Source organism: Anomaloglossus baeobatrachus, chromosome 9 (genome assembly GCF_048569485.1).
Source record: "Anomaloglossus baeobatrachus isolate aAnoBae1 chromosome 9, aAnoBae1.hap1, whole genome shotgun sequence".
Classification (NCBI taxonomy): Eukaryota; Metazoa; Chordata; class Amphibia; order Anura; family Aromobatidae; genus Anomaloglossus; species Anomaloglossus baeobatrachus.
Genome location: NC_134361.1, coordinates 163767650 through 163787093, shown reverse-complemented (window position 1 = coordinate 163787093; position 19444 = coordinate 163767650). Strand labels below are relative to the sequence as shown.

The 19444-nt window shown below is 46.6% G+C and overlaps 14 non-coding genes and 1 pseudogene across 14 annotated transcripts; all 15 read left to right on the top strand.

Moving 5' to 3' along the window:
* Positions 1-242: 242 nt before the first annotated feature.
* Positions 243-433, top strand: LOC142253872 (U2 spliceosomal RNA). Its single transcript, XR_012726903.1, has one exon. It is a non-coding gene; the product is annotated as a U2 spliceosomal RNA (small nuclear RNA).
* A 1117-nt stretch (positions 434-1550) lies between these two features.
* Positions 1551-1741, top strand: LOC142253871 (U2 spliceosomal RNA). The gene has a single exon (XR_012726902.1). It is a non-coding gene; the product is annotated as a U2 spliceosomal RNA (small nuclear RNA).
* Positions 1742-2858: 1117 nt separating this feature from the next.
* LOC142253870 (U2 spliceosomal RNA) lies at positions 2859-3049 on the top strand. Its single transcript, XR_012726901.1, has one exon. It is a non-coding gene; the product is annotated as a U2 spliceosomal RNA (small nuclear RNA).
* Positions 3050-4166: 1117 nt separating this feature from the next.
* On the top strand, positions 4167-4357 carry LOC142253869 (U2 spliceosomal RNA). The gene has a single exon (XR_012726899.1). It is a non-coding gene; the product is annotated as a U2 spliceosomal RNA (small nuclear RNA).
* Positions 4358-5474: 1117 nt separating this feature from the next.
* On the top strand, positions 5475-5665 carry LOC142253868 (U2 spliceosomal RNA). Its single transcript, XR_012726898.1, has one exon. It is a non-coding gene; the product is annotated as a U2 spliceosomal RNA (small nuclear RNA).
* Positions 5666-6782: 1117 nt separating this feature from the next.
* LOC142253867 (U2 spliceosomal RNA) lies at positions 6783-6973 on the top strand. The gene has a single exon (XR_012726897.1). It is a non-coding gene; the product is annotated as a U2 spliceosomal RNA (small nuclear RNA).
* Positions 6974-8090: 1117 nt separating this feature from the next.
* LOC142253866 (U2 spliceosomal RNA) lies at positions 8091-8281 on the top strand. Its single transcript, XR_012726896.1, has one exon. It is a non-coding gene; the product is annotated as a U2 spliceosomal RNA (small nuclear RNA).
* Positions 8282-9398: 1117 nt separating this feature from the next.
* On the top strand, positions 9399-9589 carry LOC142253864 (U2 spliceosomal RNA). The gene has a single exon (XR_012726895.1). It is a non-coding gene; the product is annotated as a U2 spliceosomal RNA (small nuclear RNA).
* A 1117-nt stretch (positions 9590-10706) lies between these two features.
* LOC142253863 (U2 spliceosomal RNA) lies at positions 10707-10897 on the top strand. The gene has a single exon (XR_012726894.1). It is a non-coding gene; the product is annotated as a U2 spliceosomal RNA (small nuclear RNA).
* Positions 10898-12013: 1116 nt separating this feature from the next.
* Positions 12014-12204, top strand: LOC142253862 (U2 spliceosomal RNA). Its single transcript, XR_012726893.1, has one exon. It is a non-coding gene; the product is annotated as a U2 spliceosomal RNA (small nuclear RNA).
* A 1118-nt stretch (positions 12205-13322) lies between these two features.
* LOC142253861 (U2 spliceosomal RNA) lies at positions 13323-13513 on the top strand. Its single transcript, XR_012726892.1, has one exon. It is a non-coding gene; the product is annotated as a U2 spliceosomal RNA (small nuclear RNA).
* Positions 13514-14630: 1117 nt separating this feature from the next.
* Positions 14631-14821, top strand: LOC142253860 (U2 spliceosomal RNA). Its single transcript, XR_012726891.1, has one exon. It is a non-coding gene; the product is annotated as a U2 spliceosomal RNA (small nuclear RNA).
* Positions 14822-16110: 1289 nt separating this feature from the next.
* On the top strand, positions 16111-16319 carry LOC142253512 (U2 spliceosomal RNA; annotated as a pseudogene).
* A 1117-nt stretch (positions 16320-17436) lies between these two features.
* LOC142253859 (U2 spliceosomal RNA) lies at positions 17437-17627 on the top strand. Its single transcript, XR_012726890.1, has one exon. It is a non-coding gene; the product is annotated as a U2 spliceosomal RNA (small nuclear RNA).
* A 1117-nt stretch (positions 17628-18744) lies between these two features.
* LOC142252896 (U2 spliceosomal RNA) lies at positions 18745-18935 on the top strand. Its single transcript, XR_012726259.1, has one exon. It is a non-coding gene; the product is annotated as a U2 spliceosomal RNA (small nuclear RNA).
* The last annotated feature ends 509 nt before the right edge of the window (positions 18936-19444 follow it).

The following is a 19444-nucleotide window of genomic DNA, read 5'->3' as shown; positions in this document are numbered from 1 at the left end:
GCAAGGGGGAGGGGAGTTGCTTGCGCCCTAAAGGAGGAGTTATTCAGATTCATTGCAGTGGGCGGCGGCTGCAAAACGCACCATTCTTCTTGTTTTTGCTCTGCAAAGCAGCCTTTTCAAGGGTTGGCTTGGGTGACAAAATGTCTTGTGTAGGCGTGGGTTTGTCTCCCTCTCGCTCTCTCTCCCTAAGATGTGTCCGGCATAGGCCAGGGTGCCACTCGAGGCCCAAACCAATTCTGGTTATCGCTTCTCGGCCTTTTGGCTAAGATCAAGTGTAGTATCTGTTCTTATCAGTTTAATATCTGATACGTCCCCTATCTGGGGACCATATATTAAATGGATTTTTAGAACAGGGAGATGGAAAAAGAGCTTGCTCTGTCCACTCCACGCATTGACCTGGTATTGCAGTACCTCCAGGAACGGTGCACCCCTTCTTAACCCAGTTTCCAAAAGCAGAACTCGATTCACCTGATTCATATTAGCCCGATTAGCGAATTGAAATGAATTTTTATCTAACACACTTTTTACTTGCTTTATTCATCCAAATAGCAAACTCATCACCACTCAACTTCACCAACTCTGCTATGTCCCGTGCAGTATCTTGTTGTCAGTCTAATCTAGATCATGTGTAATTGAATGGAATAGATCCCTTTTGGACAAAGTGGAGTCAGATGCTGCAGTGACCACAGGTGTGAGAGGATCTACAATTGGCATCTGGTGTTATCTCTCTGCTTCCACTCCAAATAAAGTTACCTGTTGTTACCTGAACGTCAAATACTAAGAATGGGCGGCCTATGAAAGAATTAGTACTTTCATTAAGTATACTAAACCGGCTAATTGGGAATAGACAAACTGTAAAAAGCCCTCTGAGAAAGCCCCTCTCTAACCTTTGTTAGTAAGCTTTTCTGTAGCCTGCCTGTTGATGTATTTTCGGTTTGAACAGTGCACAACATGAAGAGACGGAACACTGGCGGCTTGTCACAATGCCCCCCGATGACATCACAATAGCGCTGCTGCCTAGAAAACAAGCTGCGCAGAAGAAGTTGTTCTTTGGGTGGGAGGGTGGGCTAGTGGAAGGAGGGGGCAATCTCTTTTTTTCCCGGGTGGTAGGGGGATGACAGGAGAAGGGAAGCGGGTGGTGAGAAAGGTACAGAGGGCAGGGTTTGGGGGCTGGGAAGGAAAGGGAAAAGATTAGGGTTTGGGGATGATGAAAGGGCTTTCTACGGGTAAGGATGGCAAAGGGTGGCAGTGACGGAAAGTCAGGCAACCTGTCCTGTCCGTCTTTTTGTATCGTGAATTGGAAAGACTGCAAGGGGGAGGGGAGTTGCTTGCGCCCTAAAGGAGGAGTTATTCAGATTCATTGCAGTGGGCGGCGGCTGCAAAACGCACCATTCTTCTTGTTTTTGCTCTGCAAAGCAGCCTTTTCAAGGGTTGGCTTGGGTGACAAAATGTCTTGTGTAGGCGTGGGTTTGTCTCCCTCTCGCTCTCTCTCCCTAAGATGTGTCCGGCATAGGCCAGGGTGCCACTCGAGGCCCAAACCAATTCTGGTTATCGCTTCTCGGCCTTTTGGCTAAGATCAAGTGTAGTATCTGTTCTTATCAGTTTAATATCTGATACGTCCCCTATCTGGGGACCATATATTAAATGGATTTTTAGAACAGGGAGATGGAAAAAGAGCTTGCTCTGTCCACTCCACGCATTGACCTGGTATTGCAGTACCTCCAGGAACGGTGCACCCCTTCTTAACCCAGTTTCCAAAAGCAGAACTCGATTCACCTGATTCATATTAGCCCGATTAGCGAATTGAAATGAATTTTTATCTAACACACTTTTTACTTGCTTTATTCATCCAAATAGCAAACTCATCACCACTCAACTTCACCAACTCTGCTATGTCCCGTGCAGTATCTTGTTGTCAGTCTAATCTAGATCATGTGTAATTGAATGGAATAGATCCCTTTTGGACAAAGTGGAGTCAGATGCTGCAGTGACCACAGGTGTGAGAGGATCTACAATTGGCATCTGGTGTTATCTCTCTGCTTCCACTCCAAATAAAGTTACCTGTTGTTACCTGAACGTCAAATACTAAGAATGGGCGGCCTATGAAAGAATTAGTACTTTCATTAAGTATACTAAACCGGCTAATTGGGAATAGACAAACTGTAAAAAGCCCTCTGAGAAAGCCCCTCTCTAACCTTTGTTAGTAAGCTTTTCTGTAGCCTGCCTGTTGATGTATTTTCGGTTTGAACAGTGCACAACATGAAGAGACGGAACACTGGCGGCTTGTCACAATGCCCCCCGATGACATCACAATAGCGCTGCTGCCTAGAAAACAAGCTGCGCAGAAGAAGTTGTTCTTTGGGTGGGAGGGTGGGCTAGTGGAAGGAGGGGGCAATCTCTTTTTTTCCCGGGTGGTAGGGGGATGACAGGAGAAGGGAAGCGGGTGGTGAGAAAGGTACAGAGGGCAGGGTTTGGGGGCTGGGAAGGAAAGGGAAAAGATTAGGGTTTGGGGATGATGAAAGGGCTTTCTACGGGTAAGGATGGCAAAGGGTAGCAGTGACGGAAAGTCAGGCAACCTGTCCTGTCCGTCTTTTTGTATCGTGAATTGGAAAGACTGCAAGGGGGAGGGGAGTTGCTTGCGCCCTAAAGGAGGAGTTATTCAGATTCATTGCAGTGGGCGGCGGCTGCAAAACGCACCATTCTTCTTGTTTTTGCTCTGCAAAGCAGCCTTTTCAAGGGTTGGCTTGGGTGACAAAATGTCTTGTGTAGGCGTGGGTTTGTCTCCCTCTCGCTCTCTCTCCCTAAGATGTGTCCGGCATAGGCCAGGGTGCCACTCGAGGCCCAAACCAATTCTGGTTATCGCTTCTCGGCCTTTTGGCTAAGATCAAGTGTAGTATCTGTTCTTATCAGTTTAATATCTGATACGTCCCCTATCTGGGGACCATATATTAAATGGATTTTTAGAACAGGGAGATGGAAAAAGAGCTTGCTCTGTCCACTCCACGCATTGACCTGGTATTGCAGTACCTCCAGGAACGGTGCACCCCTTCTTAACCCAGTTTCCAAAAGCAGAACTCGATTCACCTGATTCATATTAGCCCGATTAGCGAATTGAAATGAATTTTTATCTAACACACTTTTTACTTGCTTTATTCATCCAAATAGCAAACTCATCACCACTCAACTTCACCAACTCTGCTATGTCCCGTGCAGTATCTTGTTGTCAGTCTAATCTAGATCATGTGTAATTGAATGGAATAGATCCCTTTTGGACAAAGTGGAGTCAGATGCTGCAGTGACCACAGGTGTGAGAGGATCTACAATTGGCATCTGGTGTTATCTCTCTGCTTCCACTCCAAATAAAGTTACCTGTTGTTACCTGAACGTCAAATACTAAGAATGGGCGGCCTATGAAAGAATTAGTACTTTCATTAAGTATACTAAACCGGCTAATTGGGAATAGACAAACTGTAAAAAGCCCTCTGAGAAAGCCCCTCTCTAACCTTTGTTAGTAAGCTTTTCTGTAGCCTGCCTGTTGATGTATTTTCGGTTTGAACAGTGCACAACATGAAGAGACGGAACACTGGCGGCTTGTCACAATGCCCCCCGATGACATCACAATAGCGCTGCTGCCTAGAAAACAAGCTGCGCAGAAGAAGTTGTTCTTTGGGTGGGAGGGTGGGCTAGTGGAAGGAGGGGGCAATCTCTTTTTTTCCCGGGTGGTAGGGGGATGACAGGAGAAGGGAAGCGGGTGGTGAGAAAGGTACAGAGGGCAGGGTTTGGGGGCTGGGAAGGAAAGGGAAAAGATTAGGGTTTGGGGATGATGAAAGGGCTTTCTACGGGTAAGGATGGCAAAGGGTGGCAGTGACGGAAAGTCAGGCAACCTGTCCTGTCCGTCTTTTTGTATCGTGAATTGGAAAGACTGCAAGGGGGAGGGGAGTTGCTTGCGCCCTAAAGGAGGAGTTATTCAGATTCATTGCAGTGGGCGGCGGCTGCAAAACGCACCATTCTTCTTGTTTTTGCTCTGCAAAGCAGCCTTTTCAAGGGTTGGCTTGGGTGACAAAATGTCTTGTGTAGGCGTGGGTTTGTCTCCCTCTCGCTCTCTCTCCCTAAGATGTGTCCGGCATAGGCCAGGGTGCCACTCGAGGCCCAAACCAATTCTGGTTATCGCTTCTCGGCCTTTTGGCTAAGATCAAGTGTAGTATCTGTTCTTATCAGTTTAATATCTGATACGTCCCCTATCTGGGGACCATATATTAAATGGATTTTTAGAACAGGGAGATGGAAAAAGAGCTTGCTCTGTCCACTCCACGCATTGACCTGGTATTGCAGTACCTCCAGGAACGGTGCACCCCTTCTTAACCCAGTTTCCAAAAGCAGAACTCGATTCACCTGATTCATATTAGCCCGATTAGCGAATTGAAATGAATTTTTATCTAACACACTTTTTACTTGCTTTATTCATCCAAATAGCAAACTCATCACCACTCAACTTCACCAACTCTGCTATGTCCCGTGCAGTATCTTGTTGTCAGTCTAATCTAGATCATGTGTAATTGAATGGAATAGATCCCTTTTGGACAAAGTGGAGTCAGATGCTGCAGTGACCACAGGTGTGAGAGGATCTACAATTGGCATCTGGTGTTATCTCTCTGCTTCCACTCCAAATAAAGTTACCTGTTGTTACCTGAACGTCAAATACTAAGAATGGGCGGCCTATGAAAGAATTAGTACTTTCATTAAGTATACTAAACCGGCTAATTGGGAATAGACAAACTGTAAAAAGCCCTCTGAGAAAGCCCCTCTCTAACCTTTGTTAGTAAGCTTTTCTGTAGCCTGCCTGTTGATGTATTTTCGGTTTGAACAGTGCACAACATGAAGAGACGGAACACTGGCGGCTTGTCACAATGCCCCCCGATGACATCACAATAGCGCTGCTGCCTAGAAAACAAGCTGCGCAGAAGAAGTTGTTCTTTGGGTGGGAGGGTGGGCTAGTGGAAGGAGGGGGCAATCTCTTTTTTTCCCGGGTGGTAGGGGGATGACAGGAGAAGGGAAGCGGGTGGTGAGAAAGGTACAGAGGGCAGGGTTTGGGGGCTGGGAAGGAAAGGGAAAAGATTAGGGTTTGGGGATGATGAAAGGGCTTTCTACGGGTAAGGATGGCAAAGGGTGGCAGTGACGGAAAGTCAGGCAACCTGTCCTGTCCGTCTTTTTGTATCGTGAATTGGAAAGACTGCAAGGGGGAGGGGAGTTGCTTGCGCCCTAAAGGAGGAGTTATTCAGATTCATTGCAGTGGGCGGCGGCTGCAAAACGCACCATTCTTCTTGTTTTTGCTCTGCAAAGCAGCCTTTTCAAGGGTTGGCTTGGGTGACAAAATGTCTTGTGTAGGCGTGGGTTTGTCTCCCTCTCGCTCTCTCTCCCTAAGATGTGTCCGGCATAGGCCAGGGTGCCACTCGAGGCCCAAACCAATTCTGGTTATCGCTTCTCGGCCTTTTGGCTAAGATCAAGTGTAGTATCTGTTCTTATCAGTTTAATATCTGATACGTCCCCTATCTGGGGACCATATATTAAATGGATTTTTAGAACAGGGAGATGGAAAAAGAGCTTGCTCTGTCCACTCCACGCATTGACCTGGTATTGCAGTACCTCCAGGAACGGTGCACCCCTTCTTAACCCAGTTTCCAAAAGCAGAACTCGATTCACCTGATTCATATTAGCCCGATTAGCGAATTGAAATGAATTTTTATCTAACACACTTTTTACTTGCTTTATTCATCCAAATAGCAAACTCATCACCACTCAACTTCACCAACTCTGCTATGTCCCGTGCAGTATCTTGTTGTCAGTCTAATCTAGATCATGTGTAATTGAATGGAATAGATCCCTTTTGGACAAAGTGGAGTCAGATGCTGCAGTGACCACAGGTGTGAGAGGATCTACAATTGGCATCTGGTGTTATCTCTCTGCTTCCACTCCAAATAAAGTTACCTGTTGTTACCTGAACGTCAAATACTAAGAATGGGCGGCCTATGAAAGAATTAGTACTTTCATTAAGTATACTAAACCGGCTAATTGGGAATAGACAAACTGTAAAAAGCCCTCTGAGAAAGCCCCTCTCTAACCTTTGTTAGTAAGCTTTTCTGTAGCCTGCCTGTTGATGTATTTTCGGTTTGAACAGTGCACAACATGAAGAGACGGAACACTGGCGGCTTGTCACAATGCCCCCCGATGACATCACAATAGCGCTGCTGCCTAGAAAACAAGCTGCGCAGAAGAAGTTGTTCTTTGGGTGGGAGGGTGGGCTAGTGGAAGGAGGGGGCAATCTCTTTTTTTCCCGGGTGGTAGGGGGATGACAGGAGAAGGGAAGCGGGTGGTGAGAAAGGTACAGAGGGCAGGGTTTGGGGGCTGGGAAGGAAAGGGAAAAGATTAGGGTTTGGGGATGATGAAAGGGCTTTCTACGGGTAAGGATGGCAAAGGGTGGCAGTGACGGAAAGTCAGGCAACCTGTCCTGTCCGTCTTTTTGTATCGTGAATTGGAAAGACTGCAAGGGGGAGGGGAGTTGCTTGCGCCCTAAAGGAGGAGTTATTCAGATTCATTGCAGTGGGCGGCGGCTGCAAAACGCACCATTCTTCTTGTTTTTGCTCTGCAAAGCAGCCTTTTCAAGGGTTGGCTTGGGTGACAAAATGTCTTGTGTAGGCGTGGGTTTGTCTCCCTCTCGCTCTCTCTCCCTAAGATGTGTCCGGCATAGGCCAGGGTGCCACTCGAGGCCCAAACCAATTCTGGTTATCGCTTCTCGGCCTTTTGGCTAAGATCAAGTGTAGTATCTGTTCTTATCAGTTTAATATCTGATACGTCCCCTATCTGGGGACCATATATTAAATGGATTTTTAGAACAGGGAGATGGAAAAAGAGCTTGCTCTGTCCACTCCACGCATTGACCTGGTATTGCAGTACCTCCAGGAACGGTGCACCCCTTCTTAACCCAGTTTCCAAAAGCAGAACTCGATTCACCTGATTCATATTAGCCCGATTAGCGAATTGAAATGAATTTTTATCTAACACACTTTTTACTTGCTTTATTCATCCAAATAGCAAACTCATCACCACTCAACTTCACCAACTCTGCTATGTCCCGTGCAGTATCTTGTTGTCAGTCTAATCTAGATCATGTGTAATTGAATGGAATAGATCCCTTTTGGACAAAGTGGAGTCAGATGCTGCAGTGACCACAGGTGTGAGAGGATCTACAATTGGCATCTGGTGTTATCTCTCTGCTTCCACTCCAAATAAAGTTACCTGTTGTTACCTGAACGTCAAATACTAAGAATGGGCGGCCTATGAAAGAATTAGTACTTTCATTAAGTATACTAAACCGGCTAATTGGGAATAGACAAACTGTAAAAAGCCCTCTGAGAAAGCCCCTCTCTAACCTTTGTTAGTAAGCTTTTCTGTAGCCTGCCTGTTGATGTATTTTCGGTTTGAACAGTGCACAACATGAAGAGACGGAACACTGGCGGCTTGTCACAATGCCCCCCGATGACATCACAATAGCGCTGCTGCCTAGAAAACAAGCTGCGCAGAAGAAGTTGTTCTTTGGGTGGGAGGGTGGGCTAGTGGAAGGAGGGGGCAATCTCTTTTTTTCCCGGGTGGTAGGGGGATGACAGGAGAAGGGAAGCGGGTGGTGAGAAAGGTACAGAGGGCAGGGTTTGGGGGCTGGGAAGGAAAGGGAAAAGATTAGGGTTTGGGGATGATGAAAGGGCTTTCTACGGGTAAGGATGGCAAAGGGTGGCAGTGACGGAAAGTCAGGCAACCTGTCCTGTCCGTCTTTTTGTATCGTGAATTGGAAAGACTGCAAGGGGGAGGGGAGTTGCTTGCGCCCTAAAGGAGGAGTTATTCAGATTCATTGCAGTGGGCGGCGGCTGCAAAACGCACCATTCTTCTTGTTTTTGCTCTGCAAAGCAGCCTTTTCAAGGGTTGGCTTGGGTGACAAAATGTCTTGTGTAGGCGTGGGTTTGTCTCCCTCTCGCTCTCTCTCCCTAAGATGTGTCCGGCATAGGCCAGGGTGCCACTCGAGGCCCAAACCAATTCTGGTTATCGCTTCTCGGCCTTTTGGCTAAGATCAAGTGTAGTATCTGTTCTTATCAGTTTAATATCTGATACGTCCCCTATCTGGGGACCATATATTAAATGGATTTTTAGAACAGGGAGATGGAAAAAGAGCTTGCTCTGTCCACTCCACGCATTGACCTGGTATTGCAGTACCTCCAGGAACGGTGCACCCCTTCTTAACCCAGTTTCCAAAAGCAGAACTCGATTCACCTGATTCATATTAGCCCGATTAGCGAATTGAAATGAATTTTTATCTAACACACTTTTTACTTGCTTTATTCATCCAAATAGCAAACTCATCACCACTCAACTTCACCAACTCTGCTATGTCCCGTGCAGTATCTTGTTGTCAGTCTAATCTAGATCATGTGTAATTGAATGGAATAGATCCCTTTTGGACAAAGTGGAGTCAGATGCTGCAGTGACCACAGGTGTGAGAGGATCTACAATTGGCATCTGGTGTTATCTCTCTGCTTCCACTCCAAATAAAGTTACCTGTTGTTACCTGAACGTCAAATACTAAGAATGGGCGGCCTATGAAAGAATTAGTACTTTCATTAAGTATACTAAACCGGCTAATTGGGAATAGACAAACTGTAAAAAGCCCTCTGAGAAAGCCCCTCTCTAACCTTTGTTAGTAAGCTTTTCTGTAGCCTGCCTGTTGATGTATTTTCGGTTTGAACAGTGCACAACATGAAGAGACGGAACACTGGCGGCTTGTCACAATGCCCCCCGATGACATCACAATAGCGCTGCTGCCTAGAAAACAAGCTGCGCAGAAGAAGTTGTTCTTTGGGTGGGAGGGTGGGCTAGTGGAAGGAGGGGGCAATCTCTTTTTTTCCCGGGTGGTAGGGGGATGACAGGAGAAGGGAAGCGGGTGGTGAGAAAGGTACAGAGGGCAGGGTTTGGGGGCTGGGAAGGAAAGGGAAAAGATTAGGGTTTGGGGATGATGAAAGGGCTTTCTACGGGTAAGGATGGCAAAGGGTGGCAGTGACGGAAAGTCAGGCAACCTGTCCTGTCCGTCTTTTTGTATCGTGAATTGGAAAGACTGCAAGGGGGAGGGGAGTTGCTTGCGCCCTAAAGGAGGAGTTATTCAGATTCATTGCAGTGGGCGGCGGCTGCAAAACGCACCATTCTTCTTGTTTTTGCTCTGCAAAGCAGCCTTTTCAAGGGTTGGCTTGGGTGACAAAATGTCTTGTGTAGGCGTGGGTTTGTCTCCCTCTCGCTCTCTCTCCCTAAGATGTGTCCGGCATAGGCCAGGGTGCCACTCGAGGCCCAAACCAATTCTGGTTATCGCTTCTCGGCCTTTTGGCTAAGATCAAGTGTAGTATCTGTTCTTATCAGTTTAATATCTGATACGTCCCCTATCTGGGGACCATATATTAAATGGATTTTTAGAACAGGGAGATGGAAAAAGAGCTTGCTCTGTCCACTCCACGCATTGACCTGGTATTGCAGTACCTCCAGGAACGGTGCACCCCTTCTTAACCCAGTTTCCAAAAGCAGAACTCGATTCACCTGATTCATATTAGCCCGATTAGCAAATTGAAATGAATTTTTATCTAACACACTTTTTACTTGCTTTATTCATCCAAATAGCAAACTCATCACCACTCAACTTCACCAACTCTGCTATGTCCCGTGCAGTATCTTGTTGTCAGTCTAATCTAGATCATGTGTAATTGAATGGAATAGATCCCTTTTGGACAAAGTGGAGTCAGATGCTGCAGTGACCACAGGTGTGAGAGGATCTACAATTGGCATCTGGTGTTATCTCTCTGCTTCCACTCCAAATAAAGTTACCTGTTGTTACCTGAACGTCAAATACTAAGAATGGGCGGCCTATGAAAGAATTAGTACTTTCATTAAGTATACTAAACCGGCTAATTGGGAATAGACAAACTGTAAAAAGCCCTCTGAGAAAGCCCCTCTCTAACCTTTGTTAGTAAGCTTTTCTGTAGCCTGCCTGTTGATGTATTTTCGGTTTGAACAGTGCACAACATGAAGAGACGGAACACTGGCGGCTTGTCACAATGCCCCCCGATGACATCACAATAGCGCTGCTGCCTAGAAAACAAGCTGCGCAGAAGAAGTTGTTCTTTGGGTGGGAGGGTGGGCTAGTGGAAGGAGGGGGCAATCTCTTTTTTTCCCGGGTGGTAGGGGGATGACAGGAGAAGGGAAGCGGGTGGTGAGAAAGGTACAGAGGGCAGGGTTTGGGGGCTGGGAAGGAAAGGGAAAAGATTAGGGTTTGGGGATGATGAAAGGGCTTTCTACGGGTAAGGATGGCAAAGGGTGGCAGTGACGGAAAGTCAGGCAACCTGTCCTGTCCGTCTTTTTGTATCGTGAATTGGAAAGACTGCAAGGGGGAGGGGAGTTGCTTGCGCCCTAAAGGAGGAGTTATTCAGATTCATTGCAGTGGGCGGCGGCTGCAAAACGCACCATTCTTCTTGTTTTTGCTCTGCAAAGCAGCCTTTTCAAGGGTTGGCTTGGGTGACAAAATGTCTTGTGTAGGCGTGGGTTTGTCTCCCTCTCGCTCTCTCTCCCTAAGATGTGTCCGGCATAGGCCAGGGTGCCACTCGAGGCCCAAACCAATTCTGGTTATCGCTTCTCGGCCTTTTGGCTAAGATCAAGTGTAGTATCTGTTCTTATCAGTTTAATATCTGATACGTCCCCTATCTGGGGACCATATATTAAATGGATTTTTAGAACAGGGAGATGGAAAAAGAGCTTGCTCTGTCCACTCCACGCATTGACCTGGTATTGCAGTACCTCCAGGAACGGTGCACCCCTTCTTAACCCAGTTTCCAAAAGCAGAACTCGATTCACCTGATTCATATTAGCCCGATTAGCGAATTGAAATGAATTTTTATCTAACACACTTTTTACTTGCTTTATTCATCCAAATAGCAAACTCATCACCACTCAACTTCACCAACTCTGCTATGTCCCGTGCAGTATCTTGTTGTCAGTCTAATCTAGATCATGTGTAATTGAATGGAATAGATCCCTTTTGGACAAAGTGGAGTCAGATGCTGCAGTGACCACAGGTGTGAGAGGATCTACAATTGGCATCTGGTGTTATCTCTCTGCTTCCACTCCAAATAAAGTTACCTGTTGTTACCTGAACGTCAAATACTAAGAATGGGCGGCCTATGAAAGAATTAGTACTTTCATTAAGTATACTAAACCGGCTAATTGGGAATAGACAAACTGTAAAAAGCCCTCTGAGAAAGCCCCTCTCTAACCTTTGTTAGTAAGCTTTTCTGTAGCCTGCCTGTTGATGTATTTTCGGTTTGAACAGTGCACAACATGAAGAGACGGAACACTGGCGGCTTGTCACAATGCCCCCCGATGACATCACAATAGCGCTGCTGCCTAGAAAACAAGCTGCGCAGAAGAAGTTGTTCTTTGGGTGGGAGGGTGGGCTAGTGGAAGGAGGGGGCAATCTCTTTTTTTCCCGGGTGGTAGGGGGATGACAGGAGAAGGGAAGCGGGTGGTGAGAAAGGTACAGAGGGCAGGGTTTGGGGGCTGGGAAGGAAAGGGAAAAGATTAGGGTTTGGGGATGATGAAAGGGCTTTCTACGGGTAAGGATGGCAAAGGGTGGCAGTGACGGAAAGTCAGGCAACCTGTCCTGTCCGTCTTTTTGTATCGTGAATTGGAAAGACTGCAAGGGGGAGGGGAGTTGCTTGCGCCCTAAAGGAGGAGTTATTCAGATTCATTGCAGTGGGCGGCGGCTGCAAAACGCACCATTCTTCTTGTTTTTGCTCTGCAAAGCAGCCTTTCAAGGGTTGGCTTGGGTGACAAAATGTCTTGTGTAGGCGTGGGTTTGTCTCCCTCTCGCTCTCTCTCCCTAAGATGTGTCCGGCATAGGCCAGGGTGCCACTCGAGGCCCAAACCAGTTCTGGTTATCGCTTCTCGGCCTTTTGGCTAAGATCAAGTGTAGTATCTGTTCTTATCAGTTTAATATCTGATACGTCCCCTATCTGGGGACCATATATTAAATGGATTTTTAGAACAGGGAGATGGAAAAAGAGCTTGCTCTGTCCACTCCACGCATTGACCTGGTATTGCAGTACCTCCAGGAACGGTGCACCCCTTCTTAACCCAGTTTCCAAAAGCAGAACTCGATTCACCTGATTCATATTAGCCCGATTAGCGAATTGAAATGAATTTTTATCTAACACACTTTTTACTTGCTTTATTCATCCAAATAGCAAACTCATCACCACTCAACTTCACCAACTCTGCTATGTCCCGTGCAGTATCTTGTTGTCAGTCTAATCTAGATCATGTGTAATTGAATGGAATAGATCCCTTTTGGACAAAGTGGAGTCAGATGCTGCAGTGACCACAGGTGTGAGAGGATCTACAATTGGCATCTGGTGTTATCTCTCTGCTTCCACTCCAAATAAAGTTACCTGTTGTTACCTGAACGTCAAATACTAAGAATGGGCGGCCTATGAAAGAATTAGTACTTTCATTAAGTATACTAAACCGGCTAATTGGGAATAGACAAACTGTAAAAAGCCCTCTGAGAAAGCCCCTCTCTAACCTTTGTTAGTAAGCTTTTCTGTAGCCTGCCTGTTGATGTATTTTCGGTTTGAACAGTGCACAACATGAAGAGACGGAACACTGGCGGCTTGTCACAATGCCCCCCGATGACATCACAATAGCGCTGCTGCCTAGAAAACAAGCTGCGCAGAAGAAGTTGTTCTTTGGGTGGGAGGGTGGGCTAGTGGAAGGAGGGGGCAATCTCTTTTTTTCCCGGGTGGTAGGGGGATGACAGGAGAAGGGAAGCGGGTGGTGAGAAAGGTACAGAGGGCAGGGTTTGGGGGCTGGGAAGGAAAGGGAAAAGATTAGGGTTTGGGGATGATGAAAGGGCTTTCTACGGGTAAGGATGGCAAAGGGTGGCAGTGACGGAAAGTCAGGCAACCTGTCCTGTCCGTCTTTTTGTATCGTGAATTGGAAAGACTGCCAAGGGGGAGGGGAGTTGCTTGCGCCCTAAAGGAGGAGTTATTCAGATTCATTGCAGTGGGCGGCGGCTGCAAAACGCACCATTCTTCTTGTTTTTGCTCTGCAAAGCAGCCTTTTCAAGGGTTGGCTTGGGTGACAAAATGTCTTGTGTAGGCGTGGGTTTGTCTCCCTCTCGCTCTCTCTCCCTAAGATGTGTCCGGCATAGGCCAGGGTGCCACTCGAGGCCCAAACCAATTCTGGTTATCGCTTCTCGGCCTTTTGGCTAAGATCAAGTGTAGTATCTGTTCTTATCAGTTTAATATCTGATACGTCCCCTATCTGGGGACCATATATTAAATGGATTTTTAGAACAGGGAGATGGAAAAAGAGCTTGCTCTGTCCACTCCACGCATTGACCTGGTATTGCAGTACCTCCAGGAACGGTGCACCCCTTCTTAACCCAGTTTCCAAAAGCAGAACTCGATTCACCTGATTCATATTAGCCCGATTAGCGAATTGAAATGAATTTTTATCTAACACACTTTTTACTTGCTTTATTCATCCAAATAGCAAACTCATCACCACTCAACTTCACCAACTCTGCTATGTCCCGTGCAGTATCTTGTTGTCAGTCTAATCTAGATCATGTGTAATTGAATGGAATAGATCCCTTTTGGACAAAGTGGAGTCAGATGCTGCAGTGACCACAGGTGTGAGAGGATCTACAATTGGCATCTGGTGTTATCTCTCTGCTTCCACTCCAAATAAAGTTACCTGTTGTTACCTGAACGTCAAATACTAAGAATGGGCGGCCTATGAAAGAATTAGTACTTTCATTAAGTATACTAAACCGGCTAATTGGGAATAGACAAACTGTAAAAAGCCCTCTGAGAAAGCCCCTCTCTAACCTTTGTTAGTAAGCTTTTCTGTAGCCTGCCTGTTGATGTATTTTCGGTTTGAACAGTGCACAACATGAAGAGACGGAACACTGGCGGCTTGTCACAATGCCCCCCGATGACATCACAATAGCGCTGCTGCCTAGAAAACAAGCTGCGCAGAAGAAGTTGTTCTTTGGGTGGGAGGGTGGGCTAGTGGAAGGAGGGGGCAATCTCTTTTTTTCCCGGGTGGTAGGGGGATGACAGGAGAAGGGAAGCGGGTGGTGAGAAAGGTACAGAGGGCAGGGTTTGGGGGCTGGGAAGGAAAGGGAAAAGATTAGGGTTTGGGGATGATGAAAGGGCTTTCTACGGGTAAGGATGGCAAAGGGTGGCAGTGACGGAAAGTCAGGCAACCTGTCCTGTCCGTCTTTTTGTATCGTGAATTGGAAAGACTGCAAGGGGGAGGGGAGTTGCTTGCGCCCTAAAGGAGGAGTTATTCAGATTCATTGCAGTGGGCGGCGGCTGCAAAACGCACCATTCTTCTTGTTTTTGCTCTGCAAAGCAGCCTTTTCAAGGGTTGGCTTGGGTGACAAAATGTCTTGTGTAGGCGTGGGTTTGTCTCCCTCTCGCTCTCTCTCCCTAAGATGTGTCCGGCATAGGCCAGGGTGCCACTCGAGGCCCAAACCAATTCTGGTTATCGCTTCTCGGCCTTTTGGCTAAGATCAAGTGTAGTATCTGTTCTTATCAGTTTAATATCTGATACGTCCCCTATCTGGGGACCATATATTAAATGGATTTTTAGAACAGGGAGATGGAAAAAGAGCTTGCTCTGTCCACTCCACGCATTGACCTGGTATTGCAGTACCTCCAGGAACGGTGCACCCCTTCTTAACCCAGTTTCCAAAAGCAGAACTCGATTCACCTGATTCATATTAGCCCGATTAGCGAATTGAAATGAATTTTTATCTAACACACTTTTTACTTGCTTTATTCATCCAAATAGCAAACTCATCACCACTCAACTTCACCAACTCTGCTATGTCCCGTGCAGTATCTTGTTGTCAGTCTAATCTAGATCATGTGTAATTGAATGGAATAGATCCCTTTTGGACAAAGTGGAGTCAGATGCTGCAGTGACCACAGGTGTGAGAGGATCTACAATTGGCATCTGGTGTTATCTCTCTGCTTCCACTCCAAATAAAGTTACCTGTTGTTACCTGAACGTCAAATACTAAGAATGGGCGGCCTATGAAAGAATTAGTACTTTCATTAAGTATACTAAACCGGCTAATTGGGAATAGACAAACTGTAAAAAGCCCTCTGAGAAAGCCCCTCTCTAACCTTTGTTAGTAAGCTTTTCTGTAGCCTGCCTGTTGATGTATTTTCGGTTTGAACAGTGCACAACATGAAGAGACGGAACACTGGCGGCTTGTCACAATGCCCCCCGATGACATCACAATAGCGCTGCTGCCTAGAAAACAAGCTGCGCAGAAGAAGTTGTTCTTTGGGTGGGAGGGTGGGCTAGTGGAAGGAGGGGGCAATCTCTTTTTTTCCCGGGTGGTAGGGGGATGACAGGAGAAGGGAAGCGGGTGGTGAGAAAGGTACAGAGGGCAGGGTTTGGGGGCTGGGAAGGAAAGGGAAAAGATTAGGGTTTGGGGATGATGAAAGGGCTTTCTACGGGTAAGGATGGCAAAGGGTGGCAGTGACGGAAAGTCAGGCAACCTGTCCTGTCCGTCTTTTTGTATCGTGAATTGGACTGCAAGGGGGAGGGGAGTTGCTTGCGCCCTAAAGGAGGAGTTATTCAGATTCATTGCAGTGGGCGGCGGCTGCAAAACGCACCATTCTTCTTGTTTTTGCTCTGCAAAGCAGCCTTTTCAAGGGTTGGCTTGGGTGACAAAATGTCTTGTGTAGGCGTGGGTTTGTCTCCCTCTCGCTCTCTCTCCCTAAGATGTGTCCGGCATAGGCCAGGGTGCCACTCGAGGCCCAAACCAATTCTGGTTATCGCTTCTCGGCCTTTTGGCTAAGATCAAGTGTAGTTTGGGAGGGTACTACCTTGGTTGGTGCTGAAAGGTGCCAGGGTATTGCACAACTGCTGGCCTTGGGGGAGTGTGCATCGTAGGATGTCATAGCCCTCTTGTGACGGACAGTTACCTGGGCAACGAGAGGCGGTCACTTTATTATTTTCAAACTCATCCTTCAAAAAAAAAAAAAAAAAAAAAAAAAAAAAAAAAATCTGTTCTTATCAGTTTAATATCTGATACGTCCCCTATCTGGGGACCATATATTAAATGGATTTTTAGAACAGGGAGATGGAAAAAGAGCTTGCTCTGTCCACTCCACGCATTGACCTGGTATTGCAGTACCTCCAGGAACGGTGCACCCCTTCTTAACCCAGTTTCCAAAAGCAGAACTCGATTCACCTGATTCATATTAGCCCGATTAGCGAATTGAAATGAATTTTTATCTAACACACTTTTTACTTGCTTTATTCATCCAAATAGCAAACTCATCACCACTCAACTTCACCAACTCTGCTATGTCCCGTGCAGTATCTTGTTGTCAGTCTAATCTAGATCATGTGTAATTGAATGGAATAGATCCCTTTTGGACAAAGTGGAGTCAGATGCTGCAGTGACCACAGGTGTGAGAGGATCTACAATTGGCATCTGGTGTTATCTCTCTGCTTCCACTCCAAATAAAGTTACCTGTTGTTACCTGAACGTCAAATACTAAGAATGGGCGGCCTATGAAAGAATTAGTACTTTCATTAAGTATACTAAACCGGCTAATTGGGAATAGACAAACTGTAAAAAGCCCTCTGAGAAAGCCCCTCTCTAACCTTTGTTAGTAAGCTTTTCTGTAGCCTGCCTGTTGATGTATTTTCGGTTTGAACAGTGCACAACATGAAGAGACGGAACACTGGCGGCTTGTCACAATGCCCCCCGATGACATCACAATAGCGCTGCTGCCTAGAAAACAAGCTGCGCAGAAGAAGTTGTTCTTTGGGTGGGAGGGTGGGCTAGTGGAAGGAGGGGGCAATCTCTTTTTTTCCCGGGTGGTAGGGGGATGACAGGAGAAGGGAAGCGGGTGGTGAGAAAGGTACAGAGGGCAGGGTTTGGGGGCTGGGAAGGAAAGGGAAAAGATTAGGGTTTGGGGATGATGAAAGGGCTTTCTACGGGTAAGGATGGCAAAGGGTGGCAGTGACGGAAAGTCAGGCAACCTGTCCTGTCCGTCTTTTTGTATCGTGAATTGGAAAGACTGCAAGGGGGAGGGGAGTTGCTTGCGCCCTAAAGGAGGAGTTATTCAGATTCATTGCAGTGGGCGGCGGCTGCAAAACGCACCATTCTTCTTGTTTTTGCTCTGCAAAGCAGCCTTTTCAAGGGTTGGCTTGGGTGACAAAATGTCTTGTGTAGGCGTGGGTTTGTCTCCCTCTCGCTCTCTCTCCCTAAGATGTGTCCGGCATAGGCCAGGGTGCCACTCGAGGCCCAAACCAATTCTGGTTATCGCTTCTCGGCCTTTTGGCTAAGATCAAGTGTAGTATCTGTTCTTATCAGTTTAATATCTGATACGTCCCCTATCTGGGGACCATATATTAAATGGATTTTTAGAACAGGGAGATGGAAAAAGAGCTTGCTCTGTCCACTCCACGCATTGACCTGGTATTGCAGTACCTCCAGGAACGGTGCACCCCTTCTTAACCCAGTTTCCAAAAGCAGAACTCGATTCACCTGATTCATATTAGCCCGATTAGCGAATTGAAATGAATTTTTATCTAACACACTTTTTACTTGCTTTATTCATCCAAATAGCAAACTCATCACCACTCAACTTCACCAACTCTGCTATGTCCCGTGCAGTATCTTGTTGTCAGTCTAATCTAGATCATGTGTAATTGAATGGAATAGATCCCTTTTGGACAAAGTGGAGTCAGATGCTGCAGTGACCACAGGTGTGAGAGGATCTACAATTGGCATCTGGTGTTATCTCTCTGCTTCCACTCCAAATAAAGTTACCTGTTGTTACCTGAACGTCAAATACTAAGAATGGGCGGCCTATGAAAGAATTAGTACTTTCATTAAGTATACTAAACCGGCTAATTGGGAATAGACAAACTGTAAAAAGCCCTCTGAGAAAGCCCCTCTCTAACCTTTGTTAGTAAGCTTTTCTGTAGCCTGCCTGTTGATGTATTTTCGGTTTGAACAGTGCACAACATGAAGAGACGGAACACTGGCGGCTTGTCACAATGCCCCCCGATGACATCACAATAGCGCTGCTGCCTAGAAAACAAGCTGCGCAGAAGAAGTTGTTCTTTGGGTGGGAGGGTGGGCTAGTGGAAGGAGGGGGCAATCTCTTTTTTTCCCGGGTGGTAGGGGGATGACAGGAGAAGGGAAGCGGGTGGTGAGAAAGGTACAGAGGGCAGGGTTTGGGGGCTGGGAAGGAAAGGGAAAAGATTAGGGTTTGGGGATGATGAAAGGGCTTTCTACGGGTAAGGATGGCAAAGGGTGGCAGTGACGGAAAGTCAGGCAACCTGTCCTGTCCGTCTTTTTGTATCGTGAATTGGAAAGACTGCAAGGGGGAGGGGAGTTGCTTGCGCCCTAAAGGAGGAGTTATTCAGATTCATTGCAGTGGGCGGCGGCTGCAAAACGCACCATTCTTCTTGTTTTTGCTCTGCAAAGCAGCCTTTTCAAGGGTTGGCTTGGGTGACAAAATGTCTTGTGTAGGCGTGGGTTTGTCTCCCTCTCGCTCTCTCTCCCTAAGATGTGTCCGGCATAGGCCAGGGTGCCACTCGAGGCCCAAACCAATTCTGGTTATCGCTTCTCGGCCTTTTGGCTAAGATCAAGTGTAGTATCTGTCCTTATCAGTTTAATATCTGATACGTCCCCTATCTGGGGACCATATATTAAATGGATTTTTAGAACAGGGAGATGGAAAAAGAGCTTGCTCTGTCCACTCCACGCATTGACCTGGTATTGCAGTACCTCCAGGAACGGTGCACCCCTTCTTAACCCAGTTTCCAAAAGCAGAACTCGATTCACCTGATTCATATTAGCCCGATTAGCGAATTGAAATGAATTTTTATCTAACACACTTTTTACTTGCTTTATTCATCCAAATAGCAAACTCATCACCACTCAACTTCACCAACTCTGCTATGTCCCGTGCAGTATCTTGTTGTCAGTCTAATCTAGATCATGTGTAATTGAATGGAATAGATCCCTTTTGGACAAAGTGGAGTCAGATGCTGCAGTGACCACAGGTGTGAGAGGATCTACAATTGGCATCTGGTGTTATCTCTCTGCTTCCACTCCAAATAAAGTTACCTGTTGTTACCTGAACGTCAAATACTAAGAATGGGCGGCCTATGAAAGAATTAGTACTTTCATTAAGTATACTAAACCGGCTAATTGGGAATAGACAAACTGTAAAAAGCCCTCTGAGAAAGCCCCTCTCTAACCTTTGTTAGTAAGCTTTTCTGTAGCCTGCCTGTTGATGTATTTTCGGTTTGAACA